This window comes from Dipodomys spectabilis, unplaced genomic scaffold, assembly GCF_019054845.1.
Source record: "Dipodomys spectabilis isolate Male_0828 unplaced genomic scaffold, ASM1905484v1 ptg000452l, whole genome shotgun sequence".
Taxonomy (NCBI): domain Eukaryota; kingdom Metazoa; phylum Chordata; class Mammalia; order Rodentia; family Heteromyidae; genus Dipodomys; species Dipodomys spectabilis.
In genome coordinates, this window is record NW_024871129.1 from 13293 (window position 1) to 34112 (window position 20820).

Below are 20820 nucleotides of genomic sequence, written 5' to 3' on the forward strand. Positions count from 1 at the left end.
TTTTTCTAGCAAAGTAGAGAAAAGCAATTGGATTGAGCAAGTAACTTATGGCTATCAAAAAATGCAGATGCATAGATTTGTGTTTTCTGTCATTTGCTAAAAGTTTCTTCCAGAAAAGGTTATCAATTACGTATAAGTGATGTATAATTCCTAGATATTCCAGTTATCACATACATTTTTTGATTGGGTTATCTCTGCATAAAGTATAAAAACAGACAAAAAACTCAAAATAAACAGAAATCACATCTTTGTTTTAGAAACTGCAGTTTACAAAGAATTTTTAGCCAACACCAAAAACATTAGGCATTTTGCATTTTGTAGGAAGAAATTTTAACTATAGTTTTATTTTTTTGTTGACATGAAATTCACATACAATATATTATCTCCTTTCATTGTATACATTTTAGTGCTTTGGAAGTGAATTGTACACTCATAGGTTTTCCAAGCCTAATTTTCACAAACTTGGATTTCTTCAAATAGAAATGCTATAAATTTTAGAACAGATATTAAAATAGATATAAAATTGAGTTACAAGAATTTGTCCTGCATACATCTTCTATAGGGTGTCTTTTCAAAATTTGTTTTGAGGAATTATTTCAGGTTCTCACTCATACTGTCCAAGTGCACAGTCAATGAACTACATTCCCGATCCATACAAGTTTTTTACTTCTCTTTAATACATACATAGAAGTGTAATAGCTAGAACATATACAATTCTCTTTGACCTTTTGAAGACTTGAAAAATTGCTTAATAAAATGACTGCAGTATTACACAAATCATTCTACTATGCGAAGTATATCAATTTCTCCACAAATGCATTACTATATTTTGTGTCATCTTTTTATATTATGGTCATACTACTGAATTTTCTTTTTCTTATTTCTTAGATACTAAAGAGGAGCTTAATTCATATGCTCCTCCTATTGACTATTAATTTACATATGTTCTTTATAGAAATACCCTGATCGGGAAAAATTTATACAGAATTAGAAGATATAATAGTACTTAAGATTCAGGATCACTGTAGCATTAACATTGTAGCATTAACAAATATGTGCCCTCTATCTGTTGGATATGTTTTCACTACTTTCATAGAATTAAGAAAGATCATCAGTTGATATTAGTTAATTCTTGCTTTTCTTTAGCCACTAATGCTTTCCATGTCAAATTTTTGGAAACCGTTACTGATCCATTGTCATGAATTTTTACATGTATGTTTTGTAGGATTTTACAACTCACATTTAGTTTGATAATCATTTTTCATTTAAAAATTTTTGTATAAGGTTTGAGGTAGTAGTCTAAGATCATTCTTTAAAACTAGAGAGGCAGTAGTGCCAATATACCCATTTAATATTCTATTTTTATTTCATTAAGTCATGGCATCCTTTTCAAATCTATTGACAATAAAACTAAGAATTTATTTTTGATAAATCTGTTACATTCTTCTATGTGTCGGTTCTTTCACTAATAAACATGGTAATAAGATTCAAATCTAGTTAGAGTGCTCAAGCTACACCATTTTACAAGATTGTTCTGATTGACCTGTATTCCTTGAATTTACATACAAGTTTATTGAGCAGGTGGACCAATATTCTATAGAAATCTAGATTTTTGATAGTCACTCATATTTGCACCTTGTGAAAACACAAGACCCCAGATATTATATAGTGAAAAACGTCTTTAGAGAATGCTTCAAACAACTAAAATTAATTTAGGAATGAGTTAAGATTTAGATAACACTATAGAATAATAAAGTTGAATGATAATGACTACAGAGAAGAGTGAAAGGGGATAGAATGATGGACCACCTAGGAGCTGTATGTCATTGTTATTGTGTTTCAAAAACAGAAAGACTTCAGAGAAGAGAAGGAGGAAAATAATCAAAGGGTCCTTAATCAAGTTCTTTTTAATCCACCTAATAGTGTGGACTGAGAGTCAGAGAAGATAGGAAAAATAAAATAGAAAATAAAGCATTATATAGACCTCTTACAGTGTAAATAAATTGTAATAGCAATATGATAATTAATTTCCAAAGAAATAAAGGAAACAATAGCTAAACTCTAAAGGCAAAAAGAATGAAGAGAGAAAAGAAGCAAAGTAAAACCTTTATCAATAACAAACACAAGAATTTGGAAGTGAAAAAGCAGTGGATATACTCTAAATAACAATACAAATTGCTAACGTGGACAGAAAATGTATCACATTTAATCATATATAATTTTGAAAAAACATACTAGGAATGAAAATTTTATAGTCATAATTTAAAACATTACTTACATTATAACTACACAGTATAGTTCAGTGGTAAAATCTTGACCTAACATATGTGAAATAATGGTGTGATCTCCCAAGCATTACAAAGGTACACACAAAGCACACACACACAAAAACCATATAAACACACACACACACACACACACATACACACACATACCACATACACACATTTGGAATATTGATATTATAATATTAAATAGAAGAAATTATCACAAATATTAAAAATTGATTAACATATGAAATCATAATATTGCTCATACTATTTAATCATTTAGTAGAAATCAAATAATCACAATATACTTGGATTCTTATAGATTAAGTAAATGGAAAATTAAGAAATAGAAGACATGAAAACCTTTGTAAATAAGTTTTAAATAATAAACATTTTGAAACATGTATCCTTTAATTTTGACAAAAGATTAATGTTACTGGTGTTTAAGTCTCAAGATTTAGAATATGATAACCAGGTGCTCTATATCTCGCTATGGGTGGCTATATCTCAAATCATTGCACTCTGGATATTTTTATGATAAAGTCTCATAGTTTCTCAGGCTCTCCCGAATTACAAACCCTATTCACAGTTCCTACCATAGGTAGAAAATGGAAGACCCAAATCACCATGCCCAGCTCAAACTTTTTTTTTTAATTCAAGTACAAATATTTACAAAAAAGTGACCAGGAAATGAAGCCTTTCTTAATATAGTATGTGATTCTTGAAAATACAGTAATTATTTGTTACCTGGAAAAATATGTTTAGAACTATAAGAAAACCAATTTATGTAAATTCACCAACCATATAATAATTAAGAAAAAATATTAAATATTCACATGTTAAATGTTTTAAAAGTAACATATATGTGAATAATTTACATGTGTAAAAATCATGCAAAATTAAATGAACTAATCCTACAACTCTGAAAAAAGAATTATCTTAAAAAACAAGAAAATAATTAATTAAGACCAAAATTTGAAATATAGAAAATAAAATGAAGTGTACCTTTTAGTTGACTTAAGTAACTGTAAGCCCTTTTTATATCAACTTTATAATAAATAAGTATGAACAAAGAAAGCAAAAGTACATTTGAACAATACCAACAGCAAAAGCATCAGTAATTGTGTGTCCAAAAAAATCAATGGAGGAGATAACAATATTCCTTCCAAAAGAAATGTACTCATTACCTTAATTATGTACCTGTAACCCCTCTGTACATTACCTTTGAATAAAATTATATTGAAATTAAAAATAAAACAGATAATATAGCAATTAAGAATTCTTAGAAGCCATTAGTTAAAAACTTTATAAAAAACTGCCCCAAGTAACCAAGGAATATATTTTGATGATACTATTTAAATAGTTAAACGTCAGCAGAAAAGCAAAATGTTTAAAATCTTTTACAAATAAAGTAATAAATCAGAATATATTACTATAATAATCATTGAATGGATTTTTAGTGGCAGTCAAATATGTAAGAATGAGGCAATATGCCATTCGTTTGCACTTAATAAGTGAGAAAGAATTTTTTAGGTCTTTTAAAATATATCATATGTTTAATGAAGAAGCTATTCTGTCACATCATATGATAATTAGATAAAGATGATATTGGAGCAAAGAACAGATTGTACTAAGTTTTGGGATGTTAATGTATGTACTTATTTTGGTTTTGGAAAATTGTGAGGATTTCAACTTGCTCTTGTGGAAAGGGAACCTCTATCCTAAAATTAACCATTGATATAATTCCAGCCTAACAAGAACAATAATGCTAGGCTGGCATTATATCAGTGGTTAATTTTAGGATAGGGGTTCCCTTTCCACAAGGACATGCACCTGATGCATCAATGGCATCCGAGTTGCACACCAACTTGTCTAGTTTCCTGGATCCTGCAGTCCTTCCAATTTTAGTCTCTAGATAGTGCAGGATGGTGGAAATGATCCAATGCACCCAGGTATAGATTGGGAAGGAACTGCCCTAAAATTTGTCCTGCTTTTTGTTCTCAAGCCTCCTAAGTAGTTAAGAGTATAGATTGGAGCCCCTGGTGCCAAGCAGTAACAGTATATTTAAAGCAATTAGACACATAGATGACAGGCTTGTGATTACCTCAGGAAAAGGATAAAAAAGCAGTGAAGCATAGAGGACAGACAGAATGTTAACTAGCTACTCAGAGGGTGAATTAGCTTAGCTAGCTACTCGGGAGGCCGAGATCTGAAGACCACTGTTCAAAGCCAGTCCAATCATGAAAAAACATGTGATTATCTCCAAAAAACCAGAAGTGCAGCAGTGGCTCAAGTGGTAGACCACTATCCTGGGGCACAGATGCTTAGAGCAGGAATGATGAATGCATGCATGAGCACATGAACATGCACGAGTGTGTACACACACAAATGAGTATTTCAATGCAGAGTTCTTTATTTTTTTTTTACCTTGCTGTACTTTATTTCCCTGTATTAGTTCACAAATTAAGAAAATTAGCAAAGCAACTATTTACATACAACTCATCATGTTTCTCTAAAGTCTACTCTCTTCATGGCAGCCTGCTTTTATTTGACCCAAAAGTAAATTATTCAGGAGATCAATTCATCTCCCTCAACTCTGTAATGTTGGATGATTGTTTAAGTTCTTCCTAGTAATGTAGTTTTGTGAATTCCTGCATCAAGTAGCATATTTCTTTCATGAACAGGGAAGCCTCTGGGAAAAAAAATAACTATAGGTTTTACTCCTCCTGGCAAGCATCTGGAAATTTATTATCTTCATATAACCCATGATCTGTCTGTGTATGCCAAAGACGGCTGTGAATGTAAAAAGACCCTTCTAAGCACATAGAATTCATATACCATTAATAGGTATGAAGGGTTTTTTTTAATATTCTGAAAATACCATACAGAGGAGTTACAATTACATGGGCAAGATAATGAGTACATTTCTTATCTAGCATTGTTGCCTCCTCCTTTGTTTCCCCTTTCTATCCCTTTCCATCTCACCCCTTCTGCCCCTCCCCGTTATTCCCCGCCTTGTAAAAGTTTTAAAGTTCGACATAACATCTTGTAAATCTCATTGTTACAATGGGTCCAACTCCATTCCTTCTTAAACGATTTTTTTCCCCTTCCCCTCCACAAATTATACCAACATAAAATACAGTGAAAACAGGAGTTATATCGTGGGGGGGGACATACAAAGCAACAAAAATTCATCTTATAAATATATTACAAACAATCGCATGAAAGAAAAAAAATTTGAATAATTATGTTGGGGTACATTTCACATAACATCAACGAATCTTACCTTTTCTGCTTGTCTCAGACATATACTATTTACTACCAATAAGGGAAACTATGGCGCCTATGTGCATTTGGGCCTGGTTTACTTCACTTAATATAATTTTTTCCTAGACTTTCATTTTCCTGACAATGGGGAAATGTCATTCTTTCTGATGGAGGCAGAGTTCCATTGTGTATATATACCACAATTACTTGATCCATTCATCTACTGAGGGGCATTTGGGTTGGTTCTAAGCTTAACTATGGTAAATAATGTTGCCATAAACATAGTTGTGCTGGGAGCTTTAGTGTGGTCTTCTTTGTGATCATTTGGGTAAATGCCCAAAAGTAGGATTGCTCGGTCATAGGGGAGCTCTATATAGAGTCTTTTGAGGAACCTCCATACCACTTGCCAAAGTTGTTGACCAAGTTTACACTACCACCAACAATGCAGTAGGGTTCCCCTATCCACATCTCCTCCTGAATCTGTTGTTACTACAGTTCTTGATTTTAGCCATTCTAACTGGGGTGAGGTGGTATCTCAATGTTGTTTTGATTTGCATTTTTCTATGGCTAGGGAGGTTGAGCATTTCTTCATGTGTCTATTGGCCATCCTTCTTTCTTCTTCAGAGAAGTTTCTCTTTAGCCCACTTATTTATTGGGCAGTTGTTTCTTTTAGGATTTGTTGTTGGGGGATTTAATTTTTTGGAGTTCCAAGTATATTTTAGATATGAGACCCTTGTCCGTTGTATGGATAGTGAAGATCTTCTTCCAATCCGTAGGCTTTCTATTGATCTTGCTAGCTTTGTCTCTGCCATGCATAAGCTCTGCAACTTCATGCAATCCCATTTGTCCAACCTTTCTATGATTTGTTGTTTCCGGGTCTCTATTAAGAAAATTTCGTCCTTTGCCAAGGAGAGCTAGGGTTTCTCCTATTCCATCCTGTAAAGTTTTCAGAGTGTCTGTTTTGACTCCGAGGACTTTGATCCATGTGGAGTTGATTCTGGTGCAGGGTGATATATAAGGATCTAGCTTTAGTTTTCTACAAGTAGTTAACCAATTTTTCCAGCACCATTTACTGAAGAGGCTGTCTTCCTTCCATTCTATTTTTTTTAGCTGCCTTATCAAGATAAGATGGCTGTAGTTCTTTAGGTTCATTTCTGGGTTTTCAATTCTATTCCATTGGTCCTGAGGTCTGTTCTTGTGCACTGGCACAAGTACCAAGCTGTTTTGATTACTATGGCTTTCTAGAAGAGTTTGAAATTTGTTATTGATTTTCTTCCAGCACTGTTCTTTCTGTTAAGGATCGTTTTTGCTATACGTGGTCTTTTATTGTTCCATATATATTTTTGGATTGCCTTTTCTATTTCCTTGAAGAATGAGGTTGGAATATTGATAGGTATCACATTCCATTTATAGATAGCATTGGGAAGTATTGCCATTTTTATGGTATTGATCGTTCCAATCTAAGAACATGGGGTTTTTTGCCACTTTCTAAGTCTGTTTTGATTTCCTTTTTTAGGTATTTAAAGTTTTCATCATAGAGGTCCTTCACTCATTTGGTTAAGTTAATTCCTAGGTATTTCATTTTTTGTGGGGCTATTAGGAATAGAGTTGCTTTCCTAATTTCATCCACAATTTTCTCATTGTTGGCATACAGAAAAGCCATTAATTTTTTTTTAATTTAATTTAATTTTATTTGTGAACATACTGTACAGAGGAGTTACAGTTACATGGGCAGGATAATGTGTACATTTCTTACCAAGCATTGCAGCCTCCTCCTTTGTTTACCCTTCACATCCCTTCCCAGCCTCCCCCCTCCCCCACTAATCCCAATCCTTCTCCTTCCTCCCCCCCCCAGCCCCCCCCCCCCACACCAACGTTGTAAAGTTCGTTTTGGACATGATAACTTGTACTTCTCATTGTTGCAACAGGTCCACCTGTATCCTTAAACAACTGGTTTTTAATTTTTGAGGATTAATTTCATACACTGCTACTTTGCCAAAGATTTGTATCACCTTGAGTAACTTGGGAGTGGATTCTTTAAATACAAGATCATGTCATCTGCAAAGAGGGGGAGTTTTACTTCTTCTTACCCTATTGGGATCCCCTTTATGTTCGCATCTTGTCTTATTGGTGTAGATAGGCATTCTAATACTAGATTGAAGAGCAGAAGAGAGAGTGGGCATCCTTGTCTCATTCCTGAGTTTAGAGGAAATAGCTTTGTTTTTCACCATTGAGTACAATGCTTTCTGTAGTCTTGTCATACACAGCCTTTATTGTATTGAGGAATGTTCCATGGTTTCCTAATTTTTCCAGGACCTTCACCATAAAGGGGTGTTGGATCTTGTCAAAAGCTTTTTCTGCATCTATTGAGATAACCCTGTGGTTCTTATCCTTGCTCTTTTTGATGTGATGATTTATGTTAATTGATTTGCGTATATTGAAGCAGCTTTGTATCGCTGAAATGAATCCTGTTTGCTCGTGGTGTATGATTTTTTGGATGAATTGTTGAAATCGATTAGCCAAAATTTTGTTGAGAGGCTTTGCATCTATGCTCATGAAAGAAATGGGTCTATAGTGCTCTTTCTTTGATGAAGGTTTTGGTATGAGGGTAATGATGGCTTCATAGAAAGCGTTCGCTTTATTGGGGAGTTACATACGTTAATATTGAGAGATAAGACTGAGAGGTATTTGGATGTTCCTGCCATTTTATCCTCCTTCTTGGGAGCTACGCCTACTGCATTCTTCCTATGGTTCTTGGATTCTGTTTGGGTGTGGTTTCTTGGCCTTTATTGTGGTCTTGTGGTTTTCTATGTGTAGGACATTAAGTATCTTTTGTAGAGCTGATTTGATGGACATATATTGTTTGTTTTTCTTTGCTATGGAAGATTTTTATTTTACCTTCAGTTATGAAGGAGAGTTTAGCTGGGTACACTATTCTTGGTTGATAGTTGTTTGTCTTTAGGGCATGGCATACATCATTCCAGGCTCTTCTTGCTTTAATTGTCTCTGTTGAGAAATCTGAGGTGATTCTAATTGGTTTTCCTTTATAGGTGACTGATCTTTTCTCCTTGGCAGCTTTAAGGATCTTTTCCTTGATCTGAATTGATCCCGTGTGGATTATAATGTGATGATGGGATGTCCTGTCCTTGTCTGGTCTATTTGGAGTTCTAAAAGCTTCTTGAATATGAATATGCCTATCTTTTTGCGTGTTGGGAAGTTTTCTGCTAGGATCCTGTTAAACAAATTTTCTAGACCATTAACTTCTGTCTCTGTGTGCTCCTCTACACCCATTTCCCTCAGATAAGACCTTCTGATGGTGTCTTCCAAGTGTTGAATAGATTTATCATATTTCTTGAATTTGTCTTGGATAGTTGTATGTTCTTTCTCTATAATACCTAGGCTGTCTTCAATGCCGGAGATTCAATCTTCTGCATGGTCTAACCTACTGTCAAGACTTTCTACTACATTTTTTCATTTCTTTTGCTTCTGATTGGTCGGTTTTTATGGCTTCAAAATCTTTGTTGGAGCTTTGTTTTAGATCTTGTATGAAATTCTTTACTTCCTTAATTTGTGTTCAGTGTTTATTCTCAAACCACTTAGTTGAATGGTTATGGTTTCCTTGGACTCCCATTGCTTCTGTTGGGCTCCATTCAGCATTCTCTTTGTGGTCTCCCTGACTCCTTTCAGGTGCCTGTTTATGGATTCCATGAATGCCTTTATTGATCTTTGTCTATGCTCATCCCGCTCTTGCAATTCTTGTATTATTTTTTGATTAGATTTCTCACGTTCATGCAATTCCTGTAGTTCTCTTTGTCTGATCTCAGCCTGCTCATGCAATTCCTTTATTTCTCTTTGAGTGTTCTCAACCTGCTCAGACAATTCCAGTATCAACCTTTTAGTATCTTCCTCAAGCCCATGAGCTTCCTGTTTTGATCTTTGGTTTGTCTCCTCTCTCTCCCTATCACGCTCACACTGAGTCCTTTGCAGGGTTTCAATCATTTCATTCACCATGTTTACCAGTAATGTTTGTAGAGCTTTTTGGGAACTCTCCTCTGGATTATTCATTATCTGTTCTATTACCTGATTATCTTGAGTGTGAATTGAGATACCCGGACTTGCCATTTTTCCTTGTGTTTTTCTTGTTTGTTCTGCCCATTTGGGATGAAAGTAATGCTAGTTTTGTGCTAGAACACCATTTTAAGGCAAGCATCAACCAAAGTCCTGTAATTGCATAGTCAAAAGTCTGCAGATACAATCTATTTCAAGAGATACAGTCTATTCAACATTAAACAACTATGTATTAATGGGGTAAGAATAGCCAAGAAGAATTTGACAAACCAGAAATTATTATGTTTAGGGAGAAAGTTGTGGAAAAATAGGGATAGAGGGATGTGGATAGGAAAAGGAGAGTGAAATTAACCAAGTCCTACTCTCAAGAGGGAAATGGATTGGAAAGAATGAAAGGAGAGAGAGAAAAAAATTAAAAGAAGAGACAAGAAAAAAATGGAAAGACAAATATTTAAATTTAAAAAGTGAAACTCTTAAAAGTAATGAAAATTTAAAGAAGTGACATTGAGAGATGAACGGGGATAGGATGAGAGGAGGGGAGGGATAGAAAGGAGACCTGAAAAACTAAAAAAATAATTATTTGTGGAGGGGAAGAGGAAAAACAAGTCGTTTAAATAAGATACAGGTGGACCCGTTGCAACAATGAGAAGTACAAGTTGTCATGTCGAAAACGAACTTTACAACTTTGGTGGGGGGGGAGGATTAAATGGGGAGTAGTGGGAGGCTGGGAAGGAATGGGAAGGGGAAACAAAGGAGGAGGCTACAATGCTTGATAAGAAATGTTCTCATTATCTTGCCCATGTAATTTTAACCCATATGTACAGTATTTTCACAATAAAAAAATAAATTAAAAAATACTTCAAATATTGTATAGGTATAAATAGATAATACTGCTATTAAGGAATTTAATCCTAAGAAGTTTTGAATTGAGGAATACATTTATGAATTAAGTATGTACACAATGGGGGATAAGGTCTTATAATCAATGACAGGTATATATGAGGATAAGCAGAACAACAAATAATTCATGCAAAAAGAACAAAAGATGAAAAAGTAAAATCAATGAGAAAGAAAGAACAAAAAATACCTAAAGGTCAGTAGAGATTTTTTTTTAAAAAGCACATATACACCTAAAATAGGAGTTATAAGAGGAAGAAAAAAAGATTAATAAAAACAATTTTTTATAATTAAAAAGTAAATATTTTAAAAGATATAAAAAAAGACTTCTTTGATTTTGTTTTTGGGGTATTGATGGGAAGATCCTGTATCTCCCTTGTGTCAGTAACCAGTCTCTTGGTGGAGTCTCTGCTTTGCTTATGGTGTTTCGTTTTCTGTGGCTTGATTGGTTTTTTTAAGTCAGTTTGTTTGGGCAGGCAGAAAAAATTCTGTTGGTTTACCCAGAAGTTTGTGATCTTCCTCTGAGGCTAGTTCAGTGGGAGGGAGATCTGCTTTGAGTATCACAAAAGAGGGAGATGGCTGTTTCCTCTAGTTTGGAGTTGCTGTGAAAAGGCTGGGTTCTGGGAAAAGTTGAGGCCTTTCAGAAAACAGTAGCTTTTCCCTGAGGGGCTAGCTTCTGAGACATTCACAGAGCCCAGCCTGGAGCCATTCTCAGGGTTTATGTTTATTGAGTTTCAATTGATTGTCAGGGCTGCTGTAGAGAGGAGCAGCCTCTGGCTCTTTTTACCCAGTGAAGAAAGCCACTCCTTCATGGGTGTAGCTTTCTCTGCCTGGTTGTGGAGTTCAGAATGGCAGGTCAGGGTAGGTACTTGTGACTCGCTAAATGACTCTTTTGTTTTCATCAAAGGACTGAGTTGGAGCTAGCTGCTTAGCCAGGCCTTTGTCTGTATCAAAGATGGATATCTCCGCTGTTGGGGGGAGGAGTGGCCTTCCCTCCTCTGCTTCCTTTGAGAAGCAGTGAGAATGTCAGTTTTGTACTCACGCTGGAGTGTTGGTTCCTGGGTAGCCTATGTTCTGCTATCTGCAGGATGAAGATATCTGCTATTTGTCAGTTCTTGTTGGTGTTGAGTAAAATCTGTTCACCTGCTGCATCTGGCACATTTATCCCAAACTCTCTGGGTTGTAGGTATGGTGGCTATGGACGCCACCACAGCCGCCACAGCCGCTGCAGCCATGGCTGCCGGAAAATGCTCACATCTGTCTCCTTACCTGGATTTTCCCTCTCTGGCCAAACTCTCTGTACTGTGATGCACACTTGGTGTGCCTAGGACTGTTCACTGGAACATTAGAACTGCTTTCTCTGCGAGAACTTGTTTAGCCACCAGGTTCTCCTCTGCCATCTTCTCGAAATTCCTGAAGGTGTTTAAATGTTACTGGAATTGTTTTGGAATAAATATTTTTTACCTTGTCTATCTTGAGAAAGAAGATTTGGTTTCTCAGCACTATTGGTAAGAACTTGAGTGAAAGAAACAAAAGGAAAAATGAGGAACAACTCAACACATACATTCAAAAGAAACAAAACAACCCAAGCAAACCCAAATTAAGTCAGTACTCAAGAACCTGCAGGAAATTCAAAGGTTTTTAAAAAATAGCTATGATAGGGGCTGGGAAGATGGCTCAGTGGTAGAGCGCTTGCCTTGCATGCATGAGGTCCTGGGTTCGATTCCTCAGCACTACATAAGCAAAAAGAAAAAAGCCGGAAGTGGCGCTATGGCTCAAGTGGTAGAGTGGTAGCCTTGAGCTGAAGAGCTGAGGGACAGCGCCCAGGCCCAGAGTTCAGGCCCCACGACCGGACTCAAAAAAAAATAGCTATGATAAGCTTATGAAAATCCTGACTACATGGGAGCCTACTGTGGTGAGGATAGTGGTTAAAGCTCAGACTGGACCGAAAGATCTGTACACAATGCCAGGAACCTGTTATTCTAAATTCCAGGAAGAATAACACGAAGTAGACTGAGCCCACGATCAAACACAAGTAGGAATCGAGATTCAATCTGAAAGTTAATCAGGATAATTTAGGGCTGGGGGCATGCCAAAGTGGTAAGAACATCCATTTAGAAGACACAAGACACTCAATTGAAATTCTAATATTATGGGTATTAAAGAACAAAAGCTATGACTTTAAATAATTGGAATAATTGCAAAATTTGAATATTGAGTGGAGAAAAATCCATGAGAGAGATAGAGTTTACCCATGTTGCAATGCTTTCTACTTATATGATAATATTATGTGGTACTCCAGGTACAACAGAGTTACCTTGCAATGAGCATGGATGTGCATTTGGGTGAAAGAAATACTCTACTTACACAGGTGTAAATTAAATACTTTTTGGGGGTAGATTTTAGTTCTTGAACTAAGAGCCTGGGTGATATCTCTGAGTCTTTTCTCTCAAGGCTATCACTCTACTACTTTGAGCCACAGTTCCAATTCTGATTTTCTGTTGGTTGTTTGGAGATAAGAGGCTCATGGACTTTCCTGCCCAGGATGGCTTCAAACCAAGATCGTCAGATCTCAGCCTCCTGAGTAACCAGGATTCCAGGCCTGAGCCTTCCATGTTTTTAATAATTTAGTAAATTGTACAGTTACAGAAGTTAAAATTTATCATTATAACTTTTATAATATATGTGTGTATATTTATATCAATGCATACATATAGAAATATTTTACTGTGTTTTTGTATCTACAGTAGATTTATGAAATCATCCTTCATTACAAAATAACATGGAAACAAGTTTAATGAGGAGCAAAGCAAAGGGAATAGTCACGTTTCTTGTTGAATGAAATATGAATTGTGAGAATCAGTTTGAGAAAACCATTTAACAAAATGGATAATGGCTATTAATTCCAATCCCTTTATTTGCCCATATTTTGCATCCTCACACATGAGTGTCAAAGTCAAACCACACATTTTTGCCTTTGTAGTTAAATCATGCTATAATTTAGGGGATAGGTGAAGTAATCAAATAAAAGATTAAAATAATAGCAAGTGATGCTATGAGAGCTGAAAATTATTTTAAATATGATAGTAGCTAATTAAATTCCATATCTCTTACTTTTACTCTATTGTCATATCCCTCATTACCACATTAGGAAAGTACATATAAGATTCTCACTAAATTATGTGTAAAATTATGAAAAATGTATTAAAAGAATATGGGCACATCGGGGCTAGGAAAGTGGCTCAGTGGTAGAGCTCTTGCCTTGCATGCATGAGGCCCTGGGTTTGATTCCTCAGCACCACATAAGCAAAAAGAAGAAAGCTGGAAGTGGCGCTGTGGCTCCATTGGTAGATTGCAAGCCTTGAGCAGAAAAGCTGAGGGCCAGCGCCCAGGCCCGGAGTTCAGGCCCCTGGACAGAAAACAACAACAACAACAACAAGAATATGGGCACAGTGTGGTTTTAGCTGATTCAGACCTGTAGGGGGTAGTGTGTTTTTGAGAACTTGAAAAACCTTGTGATGGAGATGAAGGATGTGTTTATTCTGGAAAATTGGCTAGAGGGTTCCTCCCAGAAAAACAGTGGTGAATTCTTCCCAAAGGTTACAGTAAAATCAATCTCACAATTATGTTCTCTACTGCACTATTCACCATAGAGAACTTATGGAATCAGCCCAGATGCCCTTTAGCGGAGGGATGGTTGGAGAAAGTGTTGCACATATACACAACTGGATTGCACCCATCCATTATAAAGACCGTTACAGCATTTGCAAACAAATGGATAGATCTAAAATTATGTTAAGTAAATGACGTCAGAGCCAGGCACACAAAGGACGCGTATTTGGAAGCCAGAATTTTATGCAAGTTAAAGAACAGTATTAATCAAAGCATGCTATTTGCAGAGGAGTATTTAAAAGGTGTAATTTCTTATAAAATTGAACTTTTAATCCAACAAAATGAATACCAGGAAACTATCACTTGGAAAATGTGAGGGGAAGTCAAAAGGAAGGATTAAAGAGACTTACGGAAGTAGAGATTGAAGCCATAATATTCAATGCAGATAGTATGAAACTAGGAAAAAATGAAAGTGGGGTGAGGTTTGGAAGGATGTGAGAAATTTATGTAAAGATCCATCATACTTAAAAACTGATTCATTGAATGGAAAACCCTTCGTACAACTATTTACTAAAAATATAATGAAAAACAATGGAGACATCTGATCTTAACCCATGAGTCAATATGATAATTTCCTTCCCAGAAATTTTCTTTGCAGGTATTATCCTCATAATAACAGAAAAGTGAACAACGCAATGAATATCAATACATCACTTTGCCTATCCTAAATAGACACAATATAAAAATCACAGTACAAATATTTGAATATATCACATGATAAAATAACAAGTAGAAAATATCAAACTATGATTGTTTTTCCAAGTACTTTACCTTTGGTATCTAATTTAATCCTCACAATAATCCCATAAAATAGAACTACTTCTATTTTTAATTCTAAGATGGTGATATGTAAGTCTTCTGAGTTGGAATTACTAGTACAACATTGTACACACGGTAAGTGTTAGGCTGCGGTCCATTCCCACCATATCAAATAACCTCATTCTATTTTATAACTAAATACCAGCACTCAGTCTACTAATTCTAGGAAAATTTCCCAAAATTATTGTGCACACTCTAATAATATTTCACTTTATCTTTGTTAGAAAATAGGTAACTAACCCGGACAGCGGTGGATCACCCCTGTAATACTAGCTACTCAGGAGGCTGAGATCTGCGGATTGTGGTTCAGAGCCAGCTCGGGCAGGACAGACTGTGAGACTCTTATCTCTCATAAACCACTAGTAAACTGGAAGTGGCACTGTGGTCCAAGTGGTAGAGACCAGGGACAACACCCAAGCCCAGAGGTCAAGCCCCATGACCAACAACAACAAAAAAAGAAAATAAGTAACTGTAATATGAAAACTCCAAGTTCATAATCAATTTATACCTCCCTGGTGAAAGGAACTGCTAAACTATAACATTCTTGATTTCTAGCTCAAAATACTATAAATCATATTTTATCCCTTCACTCAACACTGCACTGCCTGGGGACCCCATCTCTGGTTAACACAGTCTTACTGAAAGAATGACCTGCCCAATTCCTGATGGAAACAGACTGCAGGTCTTTTGGAGCAATTGTTTCCATATTGTAGCTCACCTAAATTGTTTACCATTAGAAGTATTTTGATTGCTTTTTATACCCAACATTTTGAGAGAAATGTACTACTTTATAATGTTATTAAAGAAAGACTGATATAAAAATCACTTTTCACCCCAGATAAATATTTTACCTTTCTTATACACAAAAATGCAGTCTGACATATTAATGTTAGGAATGAGAGGTTAAAAATCATAGGCACCAAGACCTAAGTATGAATTAAAGACTCTCCAACTTGTGAATACAATTGGTTTAAAAAGACATCAATACTACTGCATTTTTAATTCCCTATGATAATGATAATGATTCCCTATGATAATGATAATGAAAATGATAAACTCTTAACACTTAAAAATAACTCATTTTCTTGGGAGTAGGACACATAACACAAGGTTAATTCTAATCATTTAAAAAGACCTTTATTTATACTAAACATTCGCTCATAACTATAAAGATTCTAAAACTAACTGAAGTACAGAGACACAAAGGAAATAATTTAACTGCATCATGTACATTCAATGGACTGTTAATAGAAAACAAAGTTATACTAATATTAGCTTACCCAATTCACTTACATTCTTTTATTCTATTCCATTTACTTTCATAAAAACTGGGTTTTCATAAAATGATGCATGAAAAAGCCTATATGCCCACTTACATTTTCAGATCTTAACAATATTTATTTCAGAAATTTTAGCTCTATAGTCAATGAACTGAAATAATACCAAAATATTCAAAGGACTTTTAGAAATTGCAAGACTTCCTCTGGGATGTTATGTATATTGGAAAAGATATTCAAAAAGCCTTATTTGTTAAAGTTGCCATAGTTACTCCCACAAAAGAGCCATTGGTAAAGATACCTGTGCATGTACAAAACACCTTCAAATGCATACACAATCTGGACATGACACATCCTTTTTGTTTGTTCGTTTTTGGAAGGAATATCTAACAAGCATATCGACAATACTTATTTTGTCAATAAGATGGGATATTCAAACGTAATATGGGTTTGATTAACTCTTAGGGCGAATAGATATGGTCTTGCAAAGAAAGTGATTTTCTACAGAAAACCGGAAAGAGTTTATCCAACTTGTGTTTCACAGGAATAACCAGAGAGTAACACCTGTTTGGTCACGTCGGTCCAAATCACTCCATGAGTGTATATTAAAGGTATAACCAATTTAAGACCAATTCAAATATGAATTTTGTACTGACAATCATCTTACAGCAATAACTTACTACCTAATTATGTCTGTATCTTCTTACCTCACATAAAATAAGAGCTGAAAGCAGTCTCTTTATCTAACTTAATGCTGTAAATGCTTTGATTATGATGACTTTTTTAGTAGACAAATAATATGTACAGAAGGGTGGTTCCACTGAAATGACATGACAGAACACTGATAAATAAAACATTGCAACACAGTTAGCTCTTTTCAGCCTCACCCTGTCCAGATTGGCAAGCAACATTGCAACAGCACACGCACACATATACATGTATACACATGTTCGCACATGCACACACACATGTACATGCATGCTAAATGCAGGGTTTATTGTACAAAAAAGTTCAAATAAAATATTAGTGATTAGGACAAATGATAATATGCCTTATTACAAAATAATACATGAACCATCACCACCCATGTTACATTTTACCTGCCTCTCCAAATGTGACCACTTAATTTAATTTTAATTAATTGATTACCTTATTTATTTGTTTGGTGCTAATACTAGGGCTTGAACTCAGGGCCTGGCTTTGTCCCAGAATTTATTTTTTGTTTCAGTTTTCTCAAGGCTAGCATTTTACTGCTTGTACCATAGCTCCATTTCTAGCTTTTTCTGGTTACTTTCAAGTCAGAATCTAATGGACTTTTTTTTTCTTGGCCTGCTTTCAAACCACAATCCTCAGATTTCATCTTTCTGATTAACTACTACTAAAGACAGAAGACATCAGTGTGGCTTCTAATTTTTCCTCTGTAGTTATCAAATGCACATAGTTAAATAGTAATTTAAAACTGAGAGTATAGAAGCAAGATGTACAGTGATGATACTGTCCTGTCAGAAATTCAAGTTAGTAATGTAAATTATTCTTAAGACCATACACAAAAAATATCATATTATAGTGTAAGAGAACTCACTATTGAACATATGAGCCTTAAGAGCTTTCTAATAGATCCATTATTTATTGTTATCTAACATTAGAAAAATGTATGAGGCATTGGTAAAATAGAAGTCCTTTGCATGACTACATATATTCCTTGTTTTTTTTTTTTTTAAGACACTTGCTTTCATTTAAAAAGTAGGCCTGTCTATTGTCTTCATGTGATTTCAATAATTGAAAGTGCTTAGTGAGAAGGTCAAAATGTATTAGTAGTCCTTAACTATCAATTCTCATTTTTCTTCTTGGAGAATATAATGATCAAATCAATAATTCAGAATCAGAAATCAATATTTCAGAATCATGCTTCCAGTGCAAGTGGATCACCAGTAAGAAATCCTCAATACCAATTTCCACAAAGTTTTGTCACAGATACAATCTCCCTGCCTTCTCTAGCTGCTTTACTACCTTACTATTTCTTCATTATACAGGAAAAGTGTGATTCACCTGGTTTCAGTCAGATCTGTTGCTAGAATTATCAAGGAATTAGTTTATTGTCTGTAATTTGGTCAAAGTTATGTCTCTTTATGTAGGCTACTATAAATGTATTTACTAATTTCAAGTAAATAAATAAATTCTATTCCCATCTTTTTTATAAAATAAAATTTTGTTTGCTCTATAAATTGATCAGAGGCATGGTTTTTGTGGCTAGCTAGGACATTGCACATCATCTGTCTCTCTCTCCCTTTCTTGGTTCTCATAAATAATATGATTGTTCCATAATTATCCTAATTTATTTTGCTTTCATATTTTTGGTTGCATCATTTCAGTTTTTGCTCTGCCATTTCCCAAATCATTTATATAGAAGGCGTTATTTCCTAATTTCTCATTTCTAGAATAAGCTGCACATGAAGACATCAGTGGTCCTCATTTTCAGTGTGTACATTTGAATACGGAGGAACATCTTTCCTCTGCTCTCCATCAATTCCCTACTCTCCAGTGAGAATAATTTCGAATAGTAAAATTGGAAAAAGAGAAAATAAATCATGGTGAATAAACAGTTGCGGAAAATTCACTGGATATTTCTGACCAGTTCAACCAATGTGAACTATTAGGAAAATACATGGACACCTCATTCCCACTGGCACTCAAAGTTTCTGGTTAGGCAATTCTTAGGAATATGAAGAACAAGATGAAAAAATAAGGAATGATAACAATTGTCAGAAAAAAAATGAAGAAGGATCCAAGCAAATTTCTTCATTGGGCTGCCAAAAATATTTGACTTACTACAGTGCGGAGACTTCTTTCCCAAAAGGCCACTCATGTGAATAGTAGGGATGACGATGAGTATACCCGTCTTCATCGAGAAGCGTACAGTGGACAATTAGACATTGTCAGTGAGTTGGTGTCTCAAGCGGCACATGCAATAACTGTAGATGAATGGACACCCCTGCACAGTGCATATACGTGGAATAATACCAGAGTGACTTCTTTATTACTTCATCATGATGCAGATACCAATGCCCAACTAAAGGCCTCTTGTCCCCCTTACATCTTGCTGCTGAGAATTGAGCTAGCAAATATATGCTTGATTTCCTTCTGTTGAACCATTATATAAAACCAGGCCTGGAGAACAACATAGAAAAAATTGCATTTGATATTGCCAAAAGGATAAGTATGTATCACTACCTCTATGAAGTTGTGGAAGGCTGTACAAATTGTTCACCTATGTCCTAATGGTCGGGTTAAGTTTCTTAAATTTCAAAAATGCAAGTCGATCTTTTGTGTCCCTACAAAATATTTTCACAATCCAAATAAGAGCAATATATTTTATTTTGGTCTGTCATGGGGCTTGAACTCTGGGCCTGGGAGCTATTTCTGTGCTCTTCAGCTCAAGGTGAGTGCTCTACTACTTGAGTCTCAGCTCCACTTCCAGTTTTCTAGTGGTTTATTGGAGATAAGAGTACCACAGACTTTCCTTCCCAGGCTGCCTTGAACCATGATCCTCAGATCTCAGCCTCTTGTGTAGCTAGCATTATAGGCATAAGCCACATGTGCCCAGCAACACCAATATTTTACTGTAAAAATTCATGGATTCCACAGAATTCTTCCAAGTGAATTGCCTGCATTGGATGTCAAAATGTATTCAATAGTTTTTGTATACATGTATAATGATTTCTTCAGAGTTTGTGATTTTTTAATCAGAAACAATTTTAACTTACCTGTTGAAATGAGTAGTACAGAAACTAAAATATTTCTGGTGCTTGTCTGAAAAAGTATATTTTAAAATATTCTATATTCTATGTTTGCATAATGTTCATAATTTATTTTATTTTCTCCTAGATATACTTTGAATTCTACATTATTTTATAATATTGAGGTTCATTAATGTGTTCTTTCTGATTGTATTCCATATAGAAACAGTTTGATTCCTTTTTTTCTAGGTCTTAATATTATTTTTCTTTGGGATAAAATGACAATGTTGTCTAATTTGAAAAGTTTTGTAAAGTTTATGCTATGTAAACACCTTTCTGAGGTGAATATTTAATACACTGATGTCAAACTGAATTTAATTATATGAATTACGTGTATTGTTACAGTTGTAATTTTGTTTTAATAACTGTTTTTCATTTCTTGCATCTGAAGAATGAAACATATGGAATACTTCTCAAATTTTCATGTTATCCTTGTGCAAGTGCCATGTTAATCTCTGCATTGTAATTTGAGTATTAGTGCTGCTGAAGCATGTAGTATCCTCTAAATTTAAGTAGTTAATGATGCAATCTATATACAAGCCTATATCTATGGGTGCCTACTTGTAACAAGGAAACCGTATTGTTCCTAACAATGCTATCGATCTTATTTCCCTAAAATTCTGTGAATAGTAGAAAAAATTATATTGATCAATCAATTGCTCACATTTGCAAATTTTTTTGTCAATGACTATCTTAAGTCTTTTTATTTGGAATTTGATCATACTCTCAATTATTTATAGATAGGTCCAAAGG

The 20820-nt window shown here is 34.9% G+C and overlaps 1 pseudogene; it reads right to left on the reverse strand.

The window, feature by feature from the left end:
• Nucleotides 1-20462: 20462 nt before the first annotated feature.
• LOC122098030 lies at nt 20463-20559 on the reverse strand (annotated as a pseudogene).
• Between the last annotated feature and the right edge of the window lie 261 nt (nt 20560-20820).